This window comes from Notechis scutatus, chromosome 1 (assembly GCF_049901735.1).
Source record: "Notechis scutatus isolate UNSWTSFEM ecotype Mainland chromosome 1, rNotScu1.2, whole genome shotgun sequence".
Classification (NCBI taxonomy): Eukaryota; Metazoa; Chordata; class Lepidosauria; order Squamata; family Elapidae; genus Notechis; species Notechis scutatus.
In genome coordinates this window covers 105,762,360-105,787,173 of record NC_142009.1, presented here as the reverse complement: position 1 = coordinate 105,787,173, position 24,814 = coordinate 105,762,360, and positions in this window count along the sequence as shown.

Sequence of the window (24,814 nt, the reverse complement as noted above, 5' to 3'; positions counted from 1 at the left end):
GCCGTCAGGGAGAGACCCTATGGCTTGAAAAATTATTTGTGGGAGAAGAATGAACCCTTCCTCAGGCATACCATCTCTCTGTTGTTCCACTGTTGTAAAATTACCAGCTCCGTAAAGCTGATCTGGGGTAACATTTGCTGTTCCCCTCTGGACTGCCAGCTGTCTCCATTTCTGATCTAACACCAAATATTGAGCTGGAGTTAAAATCATATTCAACAGAGCTTTCCAGTCAGCCGGAATCATTTTATTTCCATAACCAACTGCTTCTAACAATGCCTGAGTATATGGCGTTCTAACACCATATTCTTTTGCTGCTTGCTTAACTTCCCTCAAAATTCTGAGCTGTAAAGGCTTCCACTCCCGCTGCGGATTTAATGCAGCATCCATGACAATTTCCACCGGATTAAGTTGAACCTCTACTCCAAACTCCACCAAATCATCTCCTGATAGTTCCCCTCTATTCTTTGCTTCTTGAATAGCTGCAGTAACTGCATCCACCTGAACCCTTAAAGGTAAACTCTTATCCTCTGACAAAGTATTTCTAGCGCCAGACAGTCCCCCAGATTTATCTGGAGGTGCCGTCGGCGGCAACAAACGTACCGCATGGTAAAGCGGCAAACCTTCTTCGGGGGTGATAGGAGCGGTTGTTCATAAGTAGCTAATGCATCCATAATCACTCTCCAGGTTAACAAAATTGAAGAAGGGCACGAGGTTCCTCATGCAAAAATTTCCCTATCTTTTCCAGGACTCTACTTTAATACCCTCCCTCCGGATATGACTTAATATTTTTCCAAACATACTGTAGTAAGTCCTCAATTTCTTTCTTTCCTACAGCACAACCCCTACTGCCAATTCCAAACCCAAAACTATTCCCAATGATCCCTCTCAATTCCCTGATGTGCTCTTTCTGAGCCTTCGAGAGATCTCCCCATACTCACGAAAAGAATCTATCTTCGTCCAGCGAAGAAGATGAGGGCCCAGTCGGCGTCCGCGACGATGAGTATAGGATGCGGGAAACGTATAGCCTTCCAAGCTATCACGTCGGGGTCACCATTTATGGTGGACTGACATTTGAAATGAGACACAGGGAACTGTCTCTGAGAAAATGCCAACCCTGAGAGAACTCAGGTAGCAGTATTTATTGAGAAAACACACAAGCAAAATATACAGTATGCATATTCAGAAAACAATGACCTCAACAGGAGATTACTTCACCAGCATGAGAACACACAATCTTGGAAAGTCCCAGATGTTACCTTGCTAGGGTGAGATCATACAACCACGGAAAGTCTCATGGGAAAGTTTGGAAAGTCCCATGAGAAAGCACAACTGTGTATCTTGTACCTTGAACTTTCACCCATTTTCCTATTCCTTCTAAACTGGCAGAATCAAAACAGAATGAGGCACTCTGAGCAAAGATACTCCTACCCCACCAAGAATGCCCACATCTTCCTAGACTTACTGCTAGTTATACAAAGGCCTGACAGAAAATGATAAAATGATCAATAGGTTATATTACCACACCCACAGTCATGAGAAGCCAGGTGAGGAGATGTGTGCCTCAATGTGAGTGATATTGAGTTGGTCACACCCAGCCAATAACATGACCACCAAGCCACGCCCACCAACTTAGCCATGCCCACAGAAACAGTTGTTAAAAAATTTGAATCCCACCCCTGGTTGCAAATCACCCCTGCCAATTTTCACCCGCCCATTTACCCATCTTCTGTAACACCTGCCCGTGTCACCTGCCTGTCCATAGGTCTCACTTGCAGCTATCATCTGCTGGCCTGGGAATCCCACCTCTTCCTGTTTAATGACCCACCTGGTCCTGGGGTTATAAAAGCAGCTGGGGCTCCTAGGATCACTGTTTCTAAGCAATGTGGGCCATGTCATTGCATTGTATGACCACATCACTTAGAGAAATTCCAGTCCCAATTCTGTTATGACATAACCACTGTTGCTAATATCCAAAATACAGAGTAAATGAGTAACTTGTCCTTTAATTCTAGTGGTTAAGGCACCAGGCTAGAAAGCAGGAGGCCGTGAGTTCAAGTTCTGTCTTAGCTATGAAAGAAATCTGGAAGACTTTGGGCCAATCACTCTCTCTCAGTCCAATCCTCCTCACAGGGTGGTTGTTGGGGGAAAATAAGAGAAGGAAGGTGTTATTGGATATGATAACTGCCTAGTGTTATTTGTAAAAATAATAAAGGCAGGATACACCGAGCCCTGATGGCACAGTGGTTAGAATGCATTTTGGAGTATATAGGCTACTTGAACTGTCCACAGTGAAGATTACTTTTTATTCTTGAGGTCATTATATTTATAACAAGAGCACCAGAAAACAGAGCAAAGGCAAACATAACGTACTGATCTCTCTCTCTCTCTCTCTCTCTCTCTCTCTCTCTCTCTCATCACAAAACAAGCCAGTGTAAGAATTAAAAACAAGGTTAAGTTAAAAGGAAATCAGGTTCTAACACAGTTTAGTTCTTGCGAACATCTGGATTAAAAAGCATATTTTAAGTTGTTTGAAATTCAGTGGCACATAGAGATTTCTTGGAGATTTCCATAGTAGCATCTTCACTATCAAAAAGATTCTAGTCTAAGTAAATGCTGAGCAAAATCCGCCCAACTAATCTTAAGGCAAAAGTTGGGTAATATTAGAGGATACGTTTTTAAGAACTTGGATCAAGGTGAACACGTCCTTGAGTACAATCCACATGTAATGCACATAATCCTCATTTAGTGATCAAAACTGGGCTGTTAAGCAAATCAGTCACTAAATGAAACAGCAACTGTGCTTATGATCTTACTTCAGCTTTTCTTTGCTTTACAGACCTGGTCATAAAGTTACCTTTTTATCACCGTCCTAATTGTGAACAGTAAGTAAGTGAGGCAGCCACTAAACAAGGACTACCTGTCAGAGAAAAGGCACCCTCAAAGTCAAACCAAGAGATATTCTGAGATACTTCAATTCTGAAGTGACTTGTGCTTGGGGATGAATAGCAACATTTATCTAAAAGGAAAATTGTGGATTTCAAATATAGATTAAGCAATATTTTATGTATTATGTGTTTATCTATCAAATTTCTCTTTAAAGAAGTCATACATGAAATTGAATAAGATTGATACTTTTTATTATTTACCTCACACAAATTCATTGAGTATACATAGGGAAACTGAATACATAAACTGTTAAGTTATCAAATCTGCACAAGAGATTAAGGATAAGGAGGAAAAAAACCAAGTCAACTTTTGTAAAAATGCTACCAAGCTTTAATAATTCCAGCAATGTCTGATTCTTTCATATGCTAAGGAAATAGAATGCATTTATTACCATCTTCCAATGAAATTCAAGGTTCTGCAGACCCAGAATAGTTTTTTTGTCTTTCCTTTTTATGTGATTGATAAAAATCAATTTTTTTTAAAGGTCTAACTCATATGATAAAATAAAGAATCATTATACAATCACAGTAAGGGTGGAATTAAATAATGAAGTGGTAGACACACGAAACAGCCCTATTCTAAAATTTGCCTCTTGAAAAACTGCAGGAAACCAAAATTCACAGGAAACTAGGCATATTTGATTTCTCTCTCTTCTCTTTTAATTACCGCTGTTTAGCTCATTCATTTTCTTTAAGAGCTAACGTTCTTTTTCGCTTCAGAATGAAGAAATAACAACAACAATAACATCTCCCCCCAACTCCCTGATGAGGCTCTACCTTGATAGTAATAGCAATAGCACTTAGACTTATATACCACTTCACGCAGCCCTCTGTAAGCAGCCCTCTGTAAGCAGCCCTCTCTAAGCGGTTTACAGGGTCAGCATATTAAGGACCCAACAGTCTGAGTCTTCATTTTACTGACCTCGGAAGGATGGAAGACTGAGCCAACTTTGAGCCAGTGAGGATCAAATTGCTGAACTGCAGGCAGCCGGCAATCAGCAGAAGTAGCCTGCAGGACTGCAGTCTAATCACTATGCTACCATGACTGATGATGTAGGTGCTTGTGTGCACTGAGGAATATGAGAGCTGTGCCACACTTCAGCCATACTGGACAGGTCTCATCACAGGAGTCCAATGAAGAGTGTGTCTCCCATATACAATAAGGTGAGATGTAACCTAGAGACACCTATTGGGTGATTGCCCAGGTCAACAGGGTCCATGCTAGGTGGTGGAGTTCCTGAATATCTGATGACAAGCGAGCTAGCAAGGCTTGAGATTGTTGATTGAATTACCCAAATTTATGGGGAAAAGTTACTCACTCATTACAAATATTTTATTTTGTATATGTTTTTACTGCTTTAATGTTTTTAATTGTTTTAGACTTTTAAAATTGTAAGCCACTTGGTTGAGTTGGATGGCTATAGAAATTGAATAAATAAGTAGATGAATAAATAAAATACAGAGACTGAAAAGAAAGAAATTATGGCTTGCTATTACAAATAAAGTCCAATGAGAAGCGGATATCTGAAAACAATGGAAAGAACAACATCCAAAATCAAAAATAACAGAATAGATCCATTATACAAAATAAAGCATTCACAAAAGTAGAATTGGAAGAACTGCAAAGGTTTACTTAGGGCAAAGGAATTAAAACCTTGCCAGAAGTAGCTTAGACAGTAGAGAAAAACCAGGGGGAGTTGGCAGCAGAGGGAGTAGAAGAAGCCAGCATTCCTATTGAACCATTCTCATTCTCAAACCAGACACCCTTTTCGCTACCTTCTCCTCAAAATGAACGAAGTTCTCTGATTGAAAAACAAGAGGTATTGAAATAAAAAACTGAGCATCTATAACAGCACAAAACAGCAGAATAAGGTTGTCTACATTGAAGCTTGTTACAAAAAAACAGCCAGCACAGGTATTATGCCAATACTGTAATATTGAATATAATACCAGTTCACTGCAAGAAACAACCAACTGATGTATAGCACAGCTGCAGTTTTAGTTGAATACCTTGCATACAAAAAACCAACAACAAAAAAAGCCAAGCAGCGCATTGCCAAAATAGATCAGATTGGAAAATAAGATCAACACGCTAAGATCAGAAGCAAGCAAACTATAATAATTGAGAGAAAAGAATCTGAAGAACAAGAAGATCAATAAATACCTGATCAAAAAATGTCACTATTTCAAGGAAGTTTACGGAAGTACTGGAATTGATAAAGCAGCAAAATACAGCCACAGCCATGAAAATCAATAGATATGGGGTTTGAATTGCACACTACAGAAAATGTTTCTACCAATCCATCAGTGGAGAGAGTGCAATGAACTAGTCAGCACCTGACAAAGAAAAAAGGGCACAGTTCTGGGTGCAGCTATGGGACAATTTAAAGAAATACAACACGAATACAGTTGGATGAAAGAAGTGGATAAGAGTAAAAATGAAGCTGAAATGAAAGTTCTTGTTATAACAGCAGAAATGGAGAAAAGAGCAAGGAAGATCAGGAACTGTCACTGCCAGGTGAAAAAGAATTGCATAGTTTTTGGTTAAAAGATCTGACTAGTCTACATCCACTCATTGCCAAGCAATTTAACATCATATTTGAAGTTTGATTAACATCTGGAAAAACCAACCTGATAATGAAAGATTAAAAAAAAAAAGGAATAGCATGAGTCAATTACAAGCCTACCTGCTTACCAACTTTCCCATTGCTAACTGGTATGGTAACTGATGCTGTCCAAGCAGCATACAGTATAATAGAAAACAAGCTCTTTCCATTTAAATAGAAAACAGCAAAAGAAGAAAAGGTCAGCTCCTAATTGACAAGATGATTTTGGAAGACTACAAGAGAAGGAAAACAACTTGAATATAGCTTGGATGGTTTACAAGAAGGCAATTGGCTCCCTATCGCATGTTTGGATAATGAAGTGCCTAGAAATAACAGGAATCAGTAGAAACATCAGGAGCTTTGTGCAAAGATGGATGACACAATGAAATATATAGTTGCTGGTCAATGTTGATAGATTGGGAGAGGTTAATATCAAGAGAGGATATTTCAAGGAAGCTCACTCTCATGACTAATGTTTGTCATTGCATTGATTCCACTGTCAACAATACTGAATGTATTGTTCTATCAACTATCAAAATCAAAAACATCTGCCAGGCTATCCCACCTCCTTTATCAGGATGATTTGAAGCTGTATGGAAAAACTCCACCTGAAGTGGATATTGCAGCAGAGTTGTGACTGCATAAATGGGCCACCTTTACCATCAACAGGTGAAATAGAGTAAAGGTTGAAAGAATCAAGATAGCCTGTGGAAATAACATCAAGAGTCTGCATGAAGACATTCACTACAAATATCCTGGCATCCTTGAAACGGATAACATTAAGCACATTGAAATCAAGAAGGTTAGAATCAGCGGTGGGATTCAACCGGTGTTACTACCAGTTCGGTGACTACGTTGTGCCGCCCAGACAGCTGAAAAGTGCTGCACGCAGGTGCGCAGCGTTTGAAAAGCCTCTTTTTTCCTGCTTTTTCAATCTCAGCTGTGCCGTGCAAAGCAGCTGAGGTTGAAAAAGCAGGAAATAAAGATCAGATAAGAGCCCAGGCGGGCTGGTGGGCTAAACAGCGGCAAACACTGAACCGGTTCGATGTCTACTGCTCTTCAGAGCTACCGGTTCTATAGTGTTGCAGGAAATTAAGAGACTCAGACCTTGGAATCCAAAAATAAGTTGGTTTGTGCAAACAGGTTCAGAATATTTTAGTGAGAGTCACTTCTGAACAACTTTCATATAGAACAGCACATGCCTATATACTTCTTCAGAAGGGGCAAAACACAGAAATATAACTTGTCAGTCATTCATTGGTTACTTGAAACACAGCCCCCCTGTTGCTAGGCTACAATAACGAAATACCTTCCCCTCTCACTAATCTATGTCAACGATGAATTTCCACAGGTTCTAGTTTCCGCAGTAGCTTGTGGTTTTGTTGCAAGCGAGACAAGGTTTCTTGGCAAATATGACTTTGTGACTGATAGATGATCCTTGTGATTTGACATTACACATTTCCTTGTTCTTTCTCTCGCTAATACCACATATTTCACTATCTATAAAACTTGTATCATTATTTCTCTAAAATTAATATATTTTAATGTCCTGCCTTATTCCCCCCTTTGAGACTTTATTTGATAAGTCTCACTTTTATGATGTTTTAAATTAACACTTGCACATATTAAACAATACAATTTATAGTTTGTTTCCTTTTTGAAGCATATTTGCAGTTTAGGTATTCTATCGAGACAGAGAAGTTTGACCACACTGAACAGGAAACTCTTAGCTAGACAACTGAGCAAGAAACATCTTGTGGTTTCTTCAACTCAGATAAGCACTTTAAACATATCAGCTTTTAAAATATGGGACCCTCTAGGTCACCTAGTCCAACCCCCTTTTTGATACATAAAATCCTTTAAAAGAATTCAAAAGAATAGATCTGTCCACCACACACTCTATCCCTGTGCTGTCCAGACAGTTTAGAGTTAATGGGATTTGGGATAGTTAGTTAGGAATTGAGAACTGTCCCCTTAAGGGAATGCATCATGGTAAATGTAGTTAAGGTATCCTGGGAAATGTAGTCCATGTCTTGTGGTCACATCTGTAATCTTGATTGGTCACTAAATTGACCCTTGTTGGGTTGGGGGAGGCTCCCTCACTCTTGCCTGAATCCTTTACCATGCAGCCGCTTCAATCATCATGGGGATGAGAGTTTATTATCTTTCTACACCATAATGTAGATATGCAAAGGATTGGACATTAAGAAGAACCTCATCATAACTGTGAGTTGATAAGGATGCCTGATGAACCAATAAAAAAGACCTTGTATGGATGCTTTGTGGAGTTGCTCTGTCTGCTTTACACCCATCCAGAGCGTAATAAGCAGAACAATCCCTAACACACTAACATCTGTTTTACTTGTTCTTATTTTCAGCCATACATAGAGGGCCAGCTTCCGGAGTGACACCAGTAATGCCTCTTCTTCCCCATATGTTGCCTGCCCATTGCCGGTAGGGCAGTTATAGAGGGCACTTCTTCAAGCGTACCACTCATTAGACTCACCCATGAATCCTCTAATTGACTTAAATCCCCTATGTTATTTCTCAAACTAGTACTTATGACAGGGGGTCTTCCAAACATCATTTCAAAAGGAGATAACTTTTATTACTTTTGATTCTTTTAAACTTTGATAGTACCACATCTCTTATAAAGGGAATCAAACAGGAGGGAAACATTAGAACCCAGAATCCTAATACCGCAGACTTTGTTGAACCCTTCACCAACCCAATTTGCTACGTTCCAAAATTTTTATTAGGGCTAGCTGGTTCTGCACAATGTTATTTTCCACACTTTCCTTTGGCTAAGGTTCCCAAGACTGCAGTCACCTCCTTTAAGGAGGTTTCTACCACAGTTTGTAGTCAAATGTAATTGTATGTCCATTAACTCCCAGAGTGCCATCCTCCACCTACGTGTAGGCCCTTCTAGAGTTCCAAGCATCCGGGGCATCACTATGTTTGGTAAGTAGGGATTCAAGGGCTCTTTGCTTTCCAAGCCTGAATTCACTCCTTCGATACGTTGCTTTATGAATCTCATTACACAGGGTCCAAACCACCTAGTGGGAAGGCTAGTACAGGCATATTTTTCACATTCCCTATACATACCTTCTGGGGCAGTCCAGTTGCTATTATTTGCTTCATGATTCTTACAATAACACACTTCACTACTTGTCACATTTTTATTAGAACTTCACTCAGTCCAGTCCCATTGGGCAAAGCACATATCCTAATCCTAATTTGTTGGATTACACACACATACACAAGAGCACACAAAGGTCTTGTTGAAGCCATTTTAGACAATTTCTTCCTCCCTTCTGCCTGTTGCATGGTGTTAAGGTTCTTTCAATACCTAGCTGACTTGCAGCAAGTTTTATGTGTGTGTGTGTGTGTGTGTGTAAGTGTAATAAGTTGCATAGAGAGATTATATTTCTACTAGTTATATTTTAAGCTCAGCATTTTTCCTAAATTCTTATCTTTTGCTTTACAAATTAATATTCATCTCCCAACTCTGGCTATTTATTTATTTATTTTATTTATTTATTTGATTTGCCAATTGTTTACAAGATAATAAGTATAAGTGTATACATAGTTGTGAATACATGAAATGGGTACATATAAGAAAAATAAAAGAATAAGAGAAACAATAGGACAGGGACGGTAGGCACGTTGGTGCGCTTATGCACGCCCCCTACAGACCTCTTAGGTAAGGGGTGAGGTCAATAGTAGACAGTCTAAGGTTAAAGTTTTTGGGGTTTGGGGAAGAAACTACAGAGTTGGGTAGAGTATTCCAGACATTGACCACTCTATTGCTGAAGTTGTATTTCCTGCAATCAAGTTTGGTGCGGTTTACTTTGAGTTTGTATCTATTGTGTGCTCTTGTGTTGTTATGGTTGAAGCTGAAGTATTCACTGACAGGTAGGACATTGCAATGTATGATTTTATATACCATGCTTAAGTCAGACCGAAGACGGCGGCGTAATTCAAGGTTTTCTAGTTCTAGAATTTCAAGTCTGGTGGCATAAGGTATTCTACAACGAGTAGAGGAGTGGAGAACTCTTCTTGTGAAATATTTCTGGACTTTCTCAATTGATGCTGGAGTTAGCTTTTCCCATTTATTAGGGGCTAGTTGCAATCACACTTTTGGTTTTGGTGGTGGTCGTGTCGCTTTTTCAAGGTTCCTAAATTGTTCACATGTTCTTAGGTCACTTTGGTCCCATCCTCACTCAATGTAATTTCCCAACTCCCACCATCCAAACATTCAGTATTTACACCAGTCTCAAGACAATTATAAGACCAGCACATCAGGTAAATTTAGCAGTGGAATTTGTTCTGTGGTTGTTATTTTATGTTGGGGAAATAACATCAGCAACCACTCAGTCCTAAATAGAAAAGGAATGTACAGTTTCTTCCTTCCAGGATTTTATCAAAACCCACTGTCCTGCCTTAAATTTATGTACAACAAAGTCCAAGGTGGTGTTTGTGCAAGACCCCTTTCTGTCTTAAAAGAGAGACTGGGACAATTCAAGAATATATTTTCTCACAATTTTGTCTTTTAACTCAGTTCTAGGCAAACCCTCCTTCCCATAGCATGGGATCCCCAACAACATCCCATCTGTCCTACCACTACTTTGGCACTTCCATCTACAGTATGAAGCAGATTATGTTGGTCTCCTTCACTTATTCCCTCTCTCATCAAGAATTGAGCAAGGTTCACATGATTGCTTGTGGAGAGTACCAAATTAGGGTCTTCTGTGAGGATTCCCTCATACTTTAGGATACGAGAATTGGTTAACCATCTCTGAGCTCGTTGAGGCAGGATGTTCCTGATCTGATGTTGGGTTGTAACCACCAAAGCTCCCTCCCCAAATGTGGGGTTTCTTCTTTCTTGTACTAAGAGAGCTTGAATACATACTGGCCTCCCCCATTAATTTGGATAGGAAGGTTACTTTCCCATTTTTGAGCTAAGAACCTTTTTTGTTACTCCATCACAGACTGTTACAAATAAGTGGAAAGGTTTTTTCCATGAGGTAGTGAGAGAACTGGAGCTGTTTTAAGTGCTGTTTTTAATTTTTCCATAGCTTCTAGGTCAGCTGAAGTTAATTGTGGTTCCCATGGTTCAGTATCAAGCAATTTAGTATAAAGGGCTCCACTATTTCAGTAAAGTCCATTATCTAGTGTCGACCATTGCCTAACAGTCCCCCCAAAAAAACTTTCTCAAGTCTCTCTTAGTTCCTCAATTCTAGAAGGAGTTATTTTTTTACTCCCTTCACTAATCAAGTGTCCAAGATATTTGATCTCTCTCTCTCTCTACATACTATAATTTTAAATTTGATGTGGCATGGGTTGATTTTTATTTCTTGATTTTGAAATTTGAATTCTGGCTAATGTGGCATCCCAGAAGGATTATGCTTCAAGTTGTCCAAGATGCCCCAGTATCCATTAAAAATTTAATTTCGCAATTTCTTGGTCCCACCTGCAATTTTATCCAGTGTTCTTGGTGGAACCTCGGATGCAATAACTCCTGACATCCCTATTCTATCATCTAATTTTTTTTTGTGTTTCTCCCTCTCTCTCTTTAGCTTTAGTAAATCACACACATTTCTCCATGAGACCTTTCTCATTTCCTCCTACATGCAATTTCTTTATATGAAAGTACTCTCCTTTTAATCTGGGATGGGGGTCAACACACAGACATTTACACCAATGTTTTTTTTCTTCATCATCAACATACTCACACATTTATATTGTAATCAGACTGCTTGCATAACCAATTTCTCACACAAAATTTTCATTTCATTCTTTCATTCTTTCTCCAAGCAAATCAACCATTGCTTACAATTCTTTTCTGAGAGCTTTTTCTCACAAACCAATAAGCTCCATTTTTTAATTTTTACTGTTGTTAGAGGGTCTCATCCTCCAGGTTTGGAAATGATTACACACAGACACATTCACACACACACACATTTCCAGACCTGGGGTGGTTTTGTCCCTTTAAATCTCCACTTTTTCTTTCTTTAGCAATGGGTTGTTGCCACTTCCCTTTTTCTTGAGTCAGGACTCCAAGAGCCATATTATTCTTTGAGTCCACATACAAATTGAAAGATTTCTCAAGATTGGGAAGTCCCATAACAGGAGCTTGAGATGCTAATTTTTCAAAAAAAATCTCAAGCCTGTTTTTGTTCTCCCCGCTTTGTGGACTCATAAGATTGGTTTGGCTAGCAGGGCAAAATTTCTATAATAGCCTGCTGCTTTAAAAAAAACTCCTGTCAGTTGTTTCTGCAATTCGGCACACAGCTTCCTTTTTCTTATGTCCTATATCTCTGTGGTCTTGACTTATAGTATAACCTAAGTATTTAACTTGGGGTTTCACTAATTGGGCTTTTTTTCTTATTGCTTTAGTGAACTTGTCACTTTTACTTAAAGTTACACTCATTGTTAGATTTTTTTACTACTTGTCTCTGCCCTGGGTGTTCTGTCCCTTATCTTTCTAGTTTGGATCTCCCAGACGATGCTGGCTTATTTTTAAAGATCAAGATCTATAGAGACCTTGTTTCACACCTCCTTTGCCCCTGGCCAGGGTTCTCATGAGCAAGTTTGAACTCTACTTTTCTTTTTAAAGACAACTTTTACTGTTTAACCTGTCCCCATGGGCTCCATGGAGAACACAGCCCTAATCTTACCAGTTCCAGATAGACACTCCTATGCCTGTTTCCAAATATAACACCAATCTTACCTATTTCTCAGTCCTTAAGGAGTTTCACGTTTCTTCTTCTTTAGCCAAAAGCATTTTACTATCTGCTGGGGGCTCAGGTATTTCCCAATTTACGAAATACCAGGGTTTAAGATACGGTATTTCAATTTTTTTTTAAAGGTAGGTCTCTTGTATTGTTGGAATTTACCCAACCAACATTTGCTTGTTTCCCCCAGATGATCCTACCTTTATTGTAGTTCCTCAATTATGTATTTTGCCATGTTTCAATGCACAAATTTATCATTCTGTTCTTACTTAAACTTTTAGTCCAGGGGAGTAGGTTTTCCTCACTCCACTGGCTCAATAACTACTCTAAAGGGTATTTTCACGCCCTTACATGTTAGAGTCACCCCTAAGGGTTCGCTCTACCTCCTGCAGCAAGAAAGTTAGCTGCAAGAACTACAAGAATTCCCCATTTTTGTTGAGATTCCCTAACCTGTGTAACTGCCCCTCCTCTTTGTCTTGAATTGCTTGTGCAATGGGGTGAGGGTAACTTCTCTGCCGGAGACAAACAGGTACTGCCAGAGGCTTCACTTGAATGACTAGTGATATATGGTGTACTGAATATCCTGGCGGATTATCTCTTGCCCATAATTGGTGCACATCAAACTCCTGTCAAGTATCGAGGACTCAAACCTCTTGGGCCACCATTACTTGCCACATCTCATTTGGAGAATGCCTCATGACTAGTGCCATTTTATCTTCCACAAATGACAAAGTTGCCTCCATTTTGCATAACATGTCCCAGCCCAATAAGGGAATGGGACACTTGGGCATGTATCGGAATTGATGTTCAATGCCCCTTCTATTCAGGGAACATTTCAGGGGCTTCAGAAAAGGGTGGCAATTTACAAAGCCATCGACCCCTTGTATATTTATAACATCAGCAGAAAAGGGGAGCCAATAACTTAGTAACTACAAATCTAGATTCCCCTTATCTTCATTCAGACCAAGGGTTCAAGGGGAGCTGAAGAGGTTACTTAGGCCTAACCCCTTGATCTGTTTTTGGCATTTCCTTTGGTATTCCCTGCGCTCCTGCCTTGGGAACTTGATTATTGCCATCATCAACATTGGGGGGGAGGGGGATTATCTTCTTCATAGGGTTCAATTTTCAAGATAGGTTTTATTTTAATCTGACTTGCCTTGATCTGAGATCTGGGATTTCTATTCATTTGGGCCACGTGACCCTTATGAGTTTGACTCAGCATTTGCGAAGCCATTCAGGATTCTGTTTTACTACTACTTGCCATTGGTCAAAATACTGGTATTGATCTGGGTGACCATTATCTGGGTCAGTAACAATCTGGTGGACTTTTGAAATGATGTCTAGATTAAAACTGCCTTTGGGCTTCCCTTCTTAAAATTCCTCAGCATACACTGAAGAGGTATCCAGGGGACACGTCCTCCACCACCCATTTCTAGACACTGCCACTGACCTGTGATGCCGGACATTCCAACGGTCACCAACAGGAACTGCAATGGCTTAACCACCCACACAATACTAGGGCTTCGTTAGGATTCACTGATCCTGGGCCCAGGGAGGTGATCAGGCCCCCTCTTCCACTCTCAAACAAGTGGGTCTACAATTCCCTAATACTTATACTTACCTGCAGGCATCTTCTTTCCAGCCGGCGTTATTTCATAAATTATTTTTGATTCCATTCTGGTTCTTGGATCGGTCAGTTGTCCACCAGATACCCCTACATTACCATCTGCCCCTTCCAGATAAATCATCTGTGCTGACTGAAGGGTCAGCGAGATGGCCCCGGCTGGGCACTGGTTGGTCCGTGCCATCCTCAGCGAAATATCGCTCTGAGTCCCGGCGGAGTCGCCATAAATGTTGCAGGAAATTAAGAGACTCAGACCTTGGAATCCAAAAATAAGTTGGTTTTAGTTGCGCAAACAGGTTCAGAATATTTTAGTGACAGTCACTTCTGAACAACTTTCTTATAGAATAGCACATGCCTATATACTTCTTCAGAAGGGGCAAAACACAGAAATATAACTTGTCAGTCATTCATTGGTTACTTGAAACACGGCCGCCCTGTTGCTAGGCTACAATAACGAAATACCTTCCCCTCTCACTAATCTATGTCAACGATGAATTTCCACAGGTTCTAGTTTCCGCAGTAGCTTGTGGTTTTGTTGCAAGCGAGACAAGATTTCTTGGCAAATATGACTTTGTGACTGATAGATGATCCTTGTGGTTTGGCATTTCACATTTCCTTGCTCTTTCTCTTGCTAATACCACATATTTCACTATCTATAAAACTTGTATCATTATTTCTCTAAAATTAATATATTTTTATGTCCCGCCTTAATAGAACCGGGCAGAACCAGTAGCATCCCACCCCTGGTTAGAATCAAGAGAGTGAAGAAGTCTTAAAGTCCATGCTCGGTAGCAGAAATACCATCAAGGCAATTAATACCTGGGAAATTCCAGTCATTAGATATACAACTGGAATAAGGGAGTGAAGTCAAGCTGAAGTTGTAACCCTGGATAGGAAAACCAGAAAAATAATGACATTGAATTATGCCCTTCATCCACACACTGATATTGACAGGCTCTGTTTACCAAGGAGCATAGGTGGCTGTGGAAAGTTACAGTACCTCAGATAGTTGAAGAAGAAAAAAAAGGCCTTGGAAGAATATCTGAAGGACAGTGAAGAAAATGCACTCAAGCTACTATACCAAGAAGGCTTACTGAGTACTGAAGAGACCAAACTGGCGTAGAAGAAAGAGCAAAATAAGCATAGAAGAAAGGCATGGTCAGCCAAAGGCATGGCAAATACATAAAAACACTAGCTGGCCAAGCAGATAAGAAGATCTGACAATAATCAAGGCCATGAAATTTGAAGGAAAGACAGAGGAGCTAATTCTGGCTGCACAAGATCAAGCCTAAAGAGCAAATGCATACAAAGCCAGAACTGAGAAACCAGCAGACAACAAATGCTGTCTTTGGAAGAAAAAAAAAAGGGGGGGGAACTGAAGAAACAGCAGACCACCTAGTTAGCTGCTGCAAGAAGATTTCAGAGACTGATTACAAACAATGGCATGACAAAGTAGCAACAATGGTGCATTGAAATATCTGCAAGAAATATCATTTGCCTGTAAGCAAGAACTGATGGGACCACATAATAGACACAGTAATAAGGATTGAAAAAGCTAAAGTGCTCTGGAACTTTACAATTCAAACAGGCAAGCAACAGCCACATAACACCCCAGACTTAATTGTCGATAAGAAAAACCAGAAAATGCTGCAGACATACCTGAAGACAGCAGAAGAGAAGAGGAAGAATCAGAGAAAATCATAAAATACAAATACTCGCAAATAGAAGTAGCAAAACAAGCAAAGGTAGTACCGATAGAGATAGGCACCTTGGGTACAATTTCAAAATATCTGGAGCACAGGCATTGACAAAACCACCACCAATCAATTGCAAAGACAGCTATACTTGGGACAGCTTACATTCTGTCACTATATCTTTAACACCATCTCACAACCTCTGCTTATCCCAGGGCCTTGTAAATGACTCAATAGATAGATAAGAATGCAGATCCTGTCTAAATATCTGACTGACCATGCAACCGCTCATAATAAGAACAGTAATGTCGAAGTAATGTGCACACATCTGTAGCTATGTTATGCTATCCCACAGTTATATCAACATAAAATAGAACTAATATCCAAACTAAGTAAAGGGCATTGTAAACAGGAAGGCACTATCTTTTTCACAGGAGTCTGGCTGGCAGATTCTGAGATAGAAGGTATTGGTTATGCCTTATGTAGCCATGATAGTCTGACTAACAAATCTAAAGAGCTTTATAATAACAGACATCTACAGTAATCCTGTACGGATTATTAGACAGCAAGATTTTCTCCGGAAGTCTTATGAAAATAAAAGAAGCATTTATCGCCCATCAAAGCATTGTTAAAAACTCCTCAAAATGATCCTACCATAAAGAGTTCTCACCACCCTTCCTAAGCTCTAAGCCCTGTTAAATTCAGTGGGGTTTATTTCTGATTATAAATGGACTGACACCATGGCCAACCATTCCACAGCCTTCCAGCTGTTCTCTTGCCCTTTGCATTATCCAGGTAGGATCCCAGGTTTAACTTATGCAACTCTGGGATTGCTCCATACACAGCAAATCAGCCCAGTCAACTTGCTTTTACTTTACTTTTGGTCTCTCAGTCCCGCTCTCAACTTTTGTTTCCTTTGAGGCATAACTTTAAAGCATGAGAGTGACAGCCAGGGAGAGCATGACGTCCTCTAATCCAACAAGTCACCTTCCCCAGCTCAAACACCAAGTGATTTGCCCCCCACTCCTCTCTTTCTCCCCAGCCTTATAAGAAAGAAGTTGACTTTTGTTTGGAGTTTGTGAAAAGTGGGACTCGGGGCCCAGTCAATGGGGCTCCCCGCAGTGCCCTCTGAGTGGAGCTATCTCGAACCAGTCAGCCACGGCACCAATTAATCCGCCCTTTGTCAGAGGCCCAGCCCCAGCTCCAGTCCCAGCCGCAGCAGAGGCAACAGCAACACATTTGGCCATTGTTCAGGCCTTCATACGATGGGATTTGTCCTTTCAAAGAGCCAGTTTTGTCCCAAAGAGTTCAAGCGGAAGTTTCTCACTGACAATTTGCCCCAAATAGATAGATTAGTCAGCAGCAACTTTTTGTTTTGTTTTGATTTTTTTTTTTAGTGTGGCCCAATTATTATTATTAATTATTATTATTATTATCGTCGTCATCATCATTAGCATGCCTATATCATCCTCTCTCTTTGTGTGCCTAGCCTGGATAGAAGCAGTGCCTAAAATCATGTTGGCTGTAGAGGAAAAAGCAGACATCTGTAGGATAGTGGAGCCTGCTCTCCATCTCCAGGCAGATGTGGCAGGCAAGCTACTGTGGAAAGCTATTTTGACTTCTGAAACCTGCAGGCAGGGGAGGGCAGAGAGATTGACAGCCTTTACGTGTAATTGTCGTGATTACTACCACTGCGTTACAATAGACCTGACAGATTGGGAGGGTGGGAAATGACACACAAATGATCCCTGATGCAATCCAGTGTTTGTACAGAGACTATCCTGCACAAGAATTGTTGGGAGGGAGGAGAATGTTACTTATCTAAATGGCATTTATGTAGTCAGCTAACCCAAGATTGCCTAGGGATTATATTTGGAAAATATACTCAGCATAAGACAAGGAAATTCCTGATTGTTGTGGAACTGTATGGGGGGGATATGCCAAAGTATTTATTTCTTTTATTTGTTAGATGTATTCCATGCCTTTATTCAGAAGAAGCCAGGGGAATTTACAATAGCCTTCCATTTTACCACGCAAAAACACTTCTGCCAAGTGTTAGGCTAAGCTGGAGTGTGATTGGCTCAAAGTCACCAGTGAGTTTGGAAAAAGGTGGACGTGAGCTGGATTTCCCCAGTCTTAGTCCAACACCTTAATCCATGCAGCACACTAGCAATGGAGTGGTGGGATGGCTTGCTAATAATCCAAGAGCTCATCAGTTTGGATATGCACATAAAGGTACATGTCCAATCCCTGTTATTTATTTGAAAACTGCAAACATAAAATGCCCGAAGTGTAAACATCTATCCTAGATAACCTGGGATTTACAAATAGAAGCAAATTACGAACAGAAATTGAAACTCAGATACCCAGTTTGTTCATGTGTTCGTTTATTCAGTTTGTATGGCCACTCATCTCAACAACTTTCCCACTATTTGTAAAGAACAAGCGTTCTAAAATGTGAATATATTTTATTATAATACATAAAAGCCTGTCACCAGTTTAGTTTCAAAGTCAGAAGTGTGGAAAACTTGACAGTGTCTACATATATGATGATAACTACATACCAATAAAATCTGCAGTGATGTGGGATACTTTTCCCTGCTGAAGTCTTTGGGGCATTATATTTTGTTCCATTAGTGCTGTAGCATCTGCTTCCAGGTGGCTAAACCAAGTATATTTCTGCATTCATGTTCACACCTGCATACAGAGGGGAGAAAAGTGAAAGGCAAGGACCTGGTGCTTAACCATGAGGTGATTGTATACTTAAGTGTCATACAGAGCAGAACCCCAGGAGGTCTTTGACAAGTATTCCCTAGTTCAAACCACTTATTGTCAATGCTGTTGTACGCAAAATATCAACAATATTTAAACAACTTTTGGAGTAGGAAAGTGGTTAAATAGCAGTACTAGAAAAATGCACGCTAATCTGTGAGGTGCCTTTGCAGTCATAGCTTTAGCCTTCAAAATCAGCTTCATTGCATCATAGTAATCCATCACAAAAGATTATACTTTGGATTGAAGCAAAATGCTGATGACAACACATACTACTTTCTTCTGTCTCCTTGAAAAGTGCTAGTGGACATTCTAAGTTTAGTCTATCTGCACTGGGGGTCAGAAAGGAATGGTCCACAAATAGGCTTTCTTTTGTAAGCCAAATAATGTTCTTGTCAATGGCCAGAACATATGTGAACATTTGCTGAAGCCCTGAAGGAGAGGATATCTGGCCTTTGAGTAGCAGAGGAGAGGCATACACCAAAAAATAGATGGAACTAAGAGAAAAAAGAGAAACAAAGAAAAAGAGGACAAAACAGAAACAAATTTGCTTTGAGTTAATTGAAACTTAATAAAATAAACATACTCCAAGGAATATGATTGCTCCTATTTAATAACTCCTCCTCCCCTCCCCTTCCATCACATTAAAATTAACATTCAATGGCAGTTTTTAGAAAGATTCTGAGATAGGACCCAAGACATGCCCTCTATTGCATTTTTTTTTAGAATCCAGTATATAATCTTTTTAATGAGCAGAAACACACACTAGATCAAGGGTCTTCAAACTTGGCAAGTTTAAGACTTGTGGACTTCAACTCCCAGAATTCCTGAGCTAACATGACTGGAGGAGGAATTCTGGGAGTTGAAGTCCACAAGTCTTAAAGCTGTCAAGTTTGAAGATGCCTGCACTAGACGGACTCTCCTAAGCCATTGGACCCTTAAATGTGGTGTTTGATGTATAAATTAGCCACATAAATGTTTGTTGACATCATAGCATAGGTCTGTATCCCTGGAAAGAATTCACACACAGCCTTGGGCTTCATTCACTTCCCATAGATCTCCCAGTGTTGTATGCTGTATTGCACATTGGGAATTTATTTTTATTTTATTTATTTATTTATTTGATTTGCCAATTGTTTACAAGATAAGTATAAGTGTATACATAGTTGTGAATACATGAAATGGGTACATATAAGAAAAATAAAAGAAGAATAAGAGAAACAATAGGACAGGGACGGTAGGCACGTTGGTGCGCTTATGCACGCCCTACAGACCTCTTAGGAAAGGGGTGAGGTCAATAGTAGACAGTCTAAGGTTAAAGTTTTTGGGGTTTGGGGAAGAAACTACAGAGTCGGGTAGAGTATTCCAGACATTGACAACTCTATTGCTGAAGTCATATTTCCTGCAATCAAGTTTGGTGCGGTTAACATTGAGTTTGTATCTATTGTGTGCTCTTGTGTTGTTATGGTTGAAGCTGAAGTATTCATTGACAGGTAGGACATTGCAATGTATGATTTTATATACCATGCTTAAATCAGACCGAAGACGGCGTAGTTCAAGGTTTTCTAGTTCTAGAATTTCAAGTCTGGTGGCATAAGGTATTCTACAACGAGTAGAGGAGTGGAGAACTCTTCTTGTGAAATATTTCTGGACTTTCTCAATTGTGCTAATATCAGATACGTAATGTGGGTTCCAGACTGATGAACTGTATTCGAGTATTGGTCTAGCAATGTTTTGTATGCTCTGGTTAGTAGTGTGATATTACCAGAGAAAAAGCTACATAGAATTAGGTTAACAACTCTTAATGCCTTTTGGCTATGTAGTTGCAGTGGGCTCTAGCACTTAGATCATTAGAGGTGAGTATTCCAAGGTCCTTTACAGAGCTTGAGTCATCAACAAGATCTTGACTATTCAGCTTGTATTTTATTTTCTGATTTTTTTTGCCAATATGTAAGACAGAGCATTTATTTGTTGAGATTTGAAGTTGCCATTTGTTTGACCATTCTGATACATAGTCGAGATCTTTTGTAGGGTAGCAGTATTGTCTGTGGTATTGAACAGCTTTACATCATCAGCGAAGAGAACGCAATTGCTCTTAATATGATCACAGAGGTCATTTATGTAGAGTATGAAGAGAGTTGGTCCTAGAACACTGCCTTGGGGAACACCACTATTGACAGGTACTGAATTTGATAGGACGCTCCCAATTTTGACCATTTGTTGTCTGTTTGACAGGAATGCTTCTATCCAGTTATTCAGTTGTCCAGAGATACCATAGGATTTTATTTTTAGGAGTAGTTTGTCGTGTACCACTGAATCAAAGGCTTTACAGAAGTCTATGTAGATTAGCTCTATTGCTTTGCCCTGGTCGAGTTGTGTCGTCCATATGTTTTTGCAGTGTAAGAGTTGCAGATTACAGGATAGTTTTTTTCTGAAACCGAATTGTTTATTGGAGAGTAGGTTATTTGTCTCTAAGTGGAGGATGATGGATTGGTTAATAATTGATTCCATGACTTTACAGGTGACGCAGCATAAGGAGATTGGCCTGTAATTTTCAACTAGGCTTGGGTCTCCCTTTTGAAGATGGGGATGACTGTGGCTTGTGACCATAGGTTAGGCAAGGAGCTGGAATTCCAAAGGAATTCCAAAGGCAAAGGCATTATGTCTTCATGATGTTACTTAACTGGGTAATGAAATGTGTGCAGGCAAACCACCAGCTCAGAGAACACTAACACAACTTCACAGTTCAACCTTGAGCTACAAATATCTCTTCTACAGTATTAAAATGGATAGCAGCTGCAAAGGGCAGCCCCATCAAACCAGGACAAGATGTGGCTGCTTTGAAGTTATAACAGCAGCTAGATTGTATCTTTGTGCATTCCAAGCATCTTTTTTGGGAACTGAATCCAAAAAGCTGCAGAGATCAACTAATTATCAAATTATTTTAACTGCATGTACAAGTAAAACTATTCCATTTGATTGTATTCTTAGCTGGGCTCTTTGAGAGCCCCATGATGTAGAACTTAAAAGTCTCACTTTAGGATTGGAATTATCACAGAATCCCTACATACATTTAATCTCTATTTCACTGTGGGATATAAACAAGTATTTAAAAAGCTGTCTAAAATAAACCCATAAGTAGGATTTGCCCTGAGGAAGATGCTGCTGCACCTGTAATAATTATTTGATCTTCAGTTACCTATAATTTATATTTTATGGTATGGTAGCTTTCATGGTATTAGCTAATATTTCTGGCTAATAATTATATTATAGAATTGCTTTCCAAGTTACTGAAGCAAGGTCTAGTGCAGTGATGGCTAACCTATGACACGCGTGTCACTCGTGACACGCCGAGGCACTTTGACTGACACGCCTGTTGGTGTGGGGAAAACCTGCACATTTAGAGGCTGCCTGTGCTCTGCTCCAATCCCTGCTCCCTGCTTGTTGCGTGGAGGCGTGGTGTCACCGCTGCCGCAAGATCTTTGCAGCAGAGAACCAGTTTTAACCGCCATAAACTGATGGTTTGTCAGTTTCATTACCTCAGGAACGCTACAGGAGGAAAGGAGATCCATGAGGTTCACAGCCCTGTAAGGTGGCCTTCCGATCCCCACATCCTGCACCTGCAGCCCTGAGACCAGGGAGACAAGTTTCACAGCCCTGTGTGATCACCCCAGCCCAGTCCGTCATAAACCAAATTATTGATATTTCTTGAAGTGACACACGACCCGAGGAAGGCTACACTTTTTCCCGATTTTCGACACACCAAGCTGAAAAGGTTAGCCATCACTGGTCTAGTGAGACATTTACTGTAGTTGCACACATGGCATTTCCTTTTCTTAAGGCAGATGTGATTATGCGGTGTTTTTGCAAGTGAACTACAGCTGAATGGTTGGTGTGGCTTTACCTTTGAATTAAAGTAGTACAAGAATTGGATGATGATTGTTTGTGTTTGCGTAGGCAAAAGTCTAGGCCCATGATGGCGAACCTATGTCACACATGCCGGAAGTGGTACACAGAGCCATTACTGCTGGCATGCAGAGCCTTCTCCCAGAGCAGGTCTGCTGCGCATGCAGATGCACCGCCCAACAGCTGATTATGGGGTATCTGGCATGCTCACGGGGGGGGGACATGTGCACATGTGCAGAGTCACACGGTGCATGGGGGGGTCATGCGCGCATGCGCAGGAGGTGTGCCCCCCGCATGCATTGCCTTCTGGGTGCTGGCATGTGAGCGAGCGAGCGCAAGCACATTGCACAATTATTAACACGGGAGCACAAAAGGTTAGCCACCACTAGTTTAGGCTCTGGACTTATTGCTCCCTGTGATTCGCCGTGAAGATGCGGCACAGCATTAAAAAGTTTACCCTTCCCGCTTGCAATTAAGTTTGATTTATGACTCAACTTTTTGCAGGCTTATTTTTTTTTTTTTAGGGTCCCCTCCCAAGAAGGCCCACTTGTGTACATATATGGCAAGTGGATCAATTGGAATCTGTTTTATATGTTTTTCTTGGTTCCCTTGCTCTTTGTTCTGTCCTGCTAGGTTCTTTTCCCCATTCTGACCTTATCTGGCCCACCCCTGTTTTCCTTAAGCTGTCATGATTCTGATGCTACGTAGTTTTGTCTTTCCAACTTATGATCCACTTAAAGACACCCTCTGCCCAAATAGGTAGTGCGGCTTTGCTCCGCATATGGAAGGCTTCTCACTGGGTGGTCGAATGCATCAAGAAAGACACCAACGCAAGTTCTATCTTGGGTGAGCTGCCCCGATCAGAGTTGGGGGAACTCTTTTTATTAAGAACATACAAAAGAGGTGAGCTTCATCCAATCGTTATGTTACATGCGTAGGGATGTTAATGGATGTATCGCATCTCCCAATTACAATGCCATGGTAAATTTAAACTAGCAAACCAAACTGCATTTCAGTTAACTGCCCTTGTGACGTGTTTTATGGCCTTGTTCCTGGTATCTGCTTTCAGCCTACGTGAGACCTGGCATGTACCGGAACTATTGAGGTTGCTCACATGAGGCTTGGCACACAATGGAATTGGCCCATTACAGCAAGGTAGAATCAAAACTTTGTAATTTTTTGTTGGATTTGGGGAGCGTTTTAGGGTGCCTTAATACATAAAATGCAAGGCGACATTGCTTAAAAAATCAACAATATAATATTAGCTTTGACCTATGCACCATGTACTTCCCAACGTAATACCACAATTCCAAAATATATTGTTTCATCCTCAGGTGTGAGTCTCTTCCTTTCCCTTTTCTTGATAAACTACATAATACATTTCGGCATTTTAACTCATATTTTCATACAGTTGAATAACAGAAATGTAATCCCTGGATTTGGTAAATCTAAGACAATCCAGCTGAGCTGGAGGTGGGACCATTTGAAGAGAAAGCAAGTTAAAACCGTTCAGGAAACGTAAGAAATGATATACTGGATCAGGCAGGTTTTGCTCAAGTAACAGCTGAACAATATAAACACCAACTCCATAGTGTCATTAAACGAAGATTATTTTTCTTCTTTTAATAATTGTTTAACGCTATTGACCTAGTTCTATAAAATGTATAGTGTTGATTTTTTTTCTACTTTACCTCATATATGATAAATGTTTATTAGGTTGTAATGCAAGCAACAATAAACTATAATTTGATTGACTGATCTGCTGGATCAGATCAGATGTCAACCACCGTTCTATTTCTTACAGTGATCAGCCAAGGTCCTCCAGTGGCCCACCGAATTTAAAAAGAAAAAATACTAGCAATAGTACTCTAAGCTTTCCTCAAACAGGGATTCAGTCAACTTATTTTCAGGCAGGGGATGTGTGAATGACAAGTGACAGAGTGCTCTTGACAGTCCTGTCCATGAGCAAGGCTGCCACAATCTTTTATTCGAAAGTGCTTAACACTTGTTTCTGTTTTTCAAGAACAAAATCCAGAAAGATTAGTGTTTGTAGCTTCATACGGACCCCAGACAAAAGGAAATATTTGATGTATATGTATCCTGAATTTCAGTGTAAGGTGCAGTAAAATACACAACTATGGGAAATAAAAGACAAAAATCTTCTGAAGTAGCCTGAATCTTGTAAGCTATTTGTTAAATACAAATAGTGGGGTGCGGACTTATCCCTAAGCACATTCTGCATGACAAATGAAAGGCCATGAAACCACAAGTTCAATAGATGTTATGATGAAGAAGCAGGCACGTACAGGCAGAGGTGGGATGCTGCCGGCGTAACAACCGGTTCGGTGGTTCGGGTCAGTTCAGTGGTCGGGGCCGCAGAAAAGTTTCCAGAAAAACTTACCTGCTATGTTACTACTGGGGAGTAACACAGCTGAGGAGCGGCAGTCCACTCTGCTGTGCAAATCAGCTGACATGATATAGGTAAGTACAGCGCAGGGGCAGTGGGGGAAGGTGGGCCCCACATGATTGT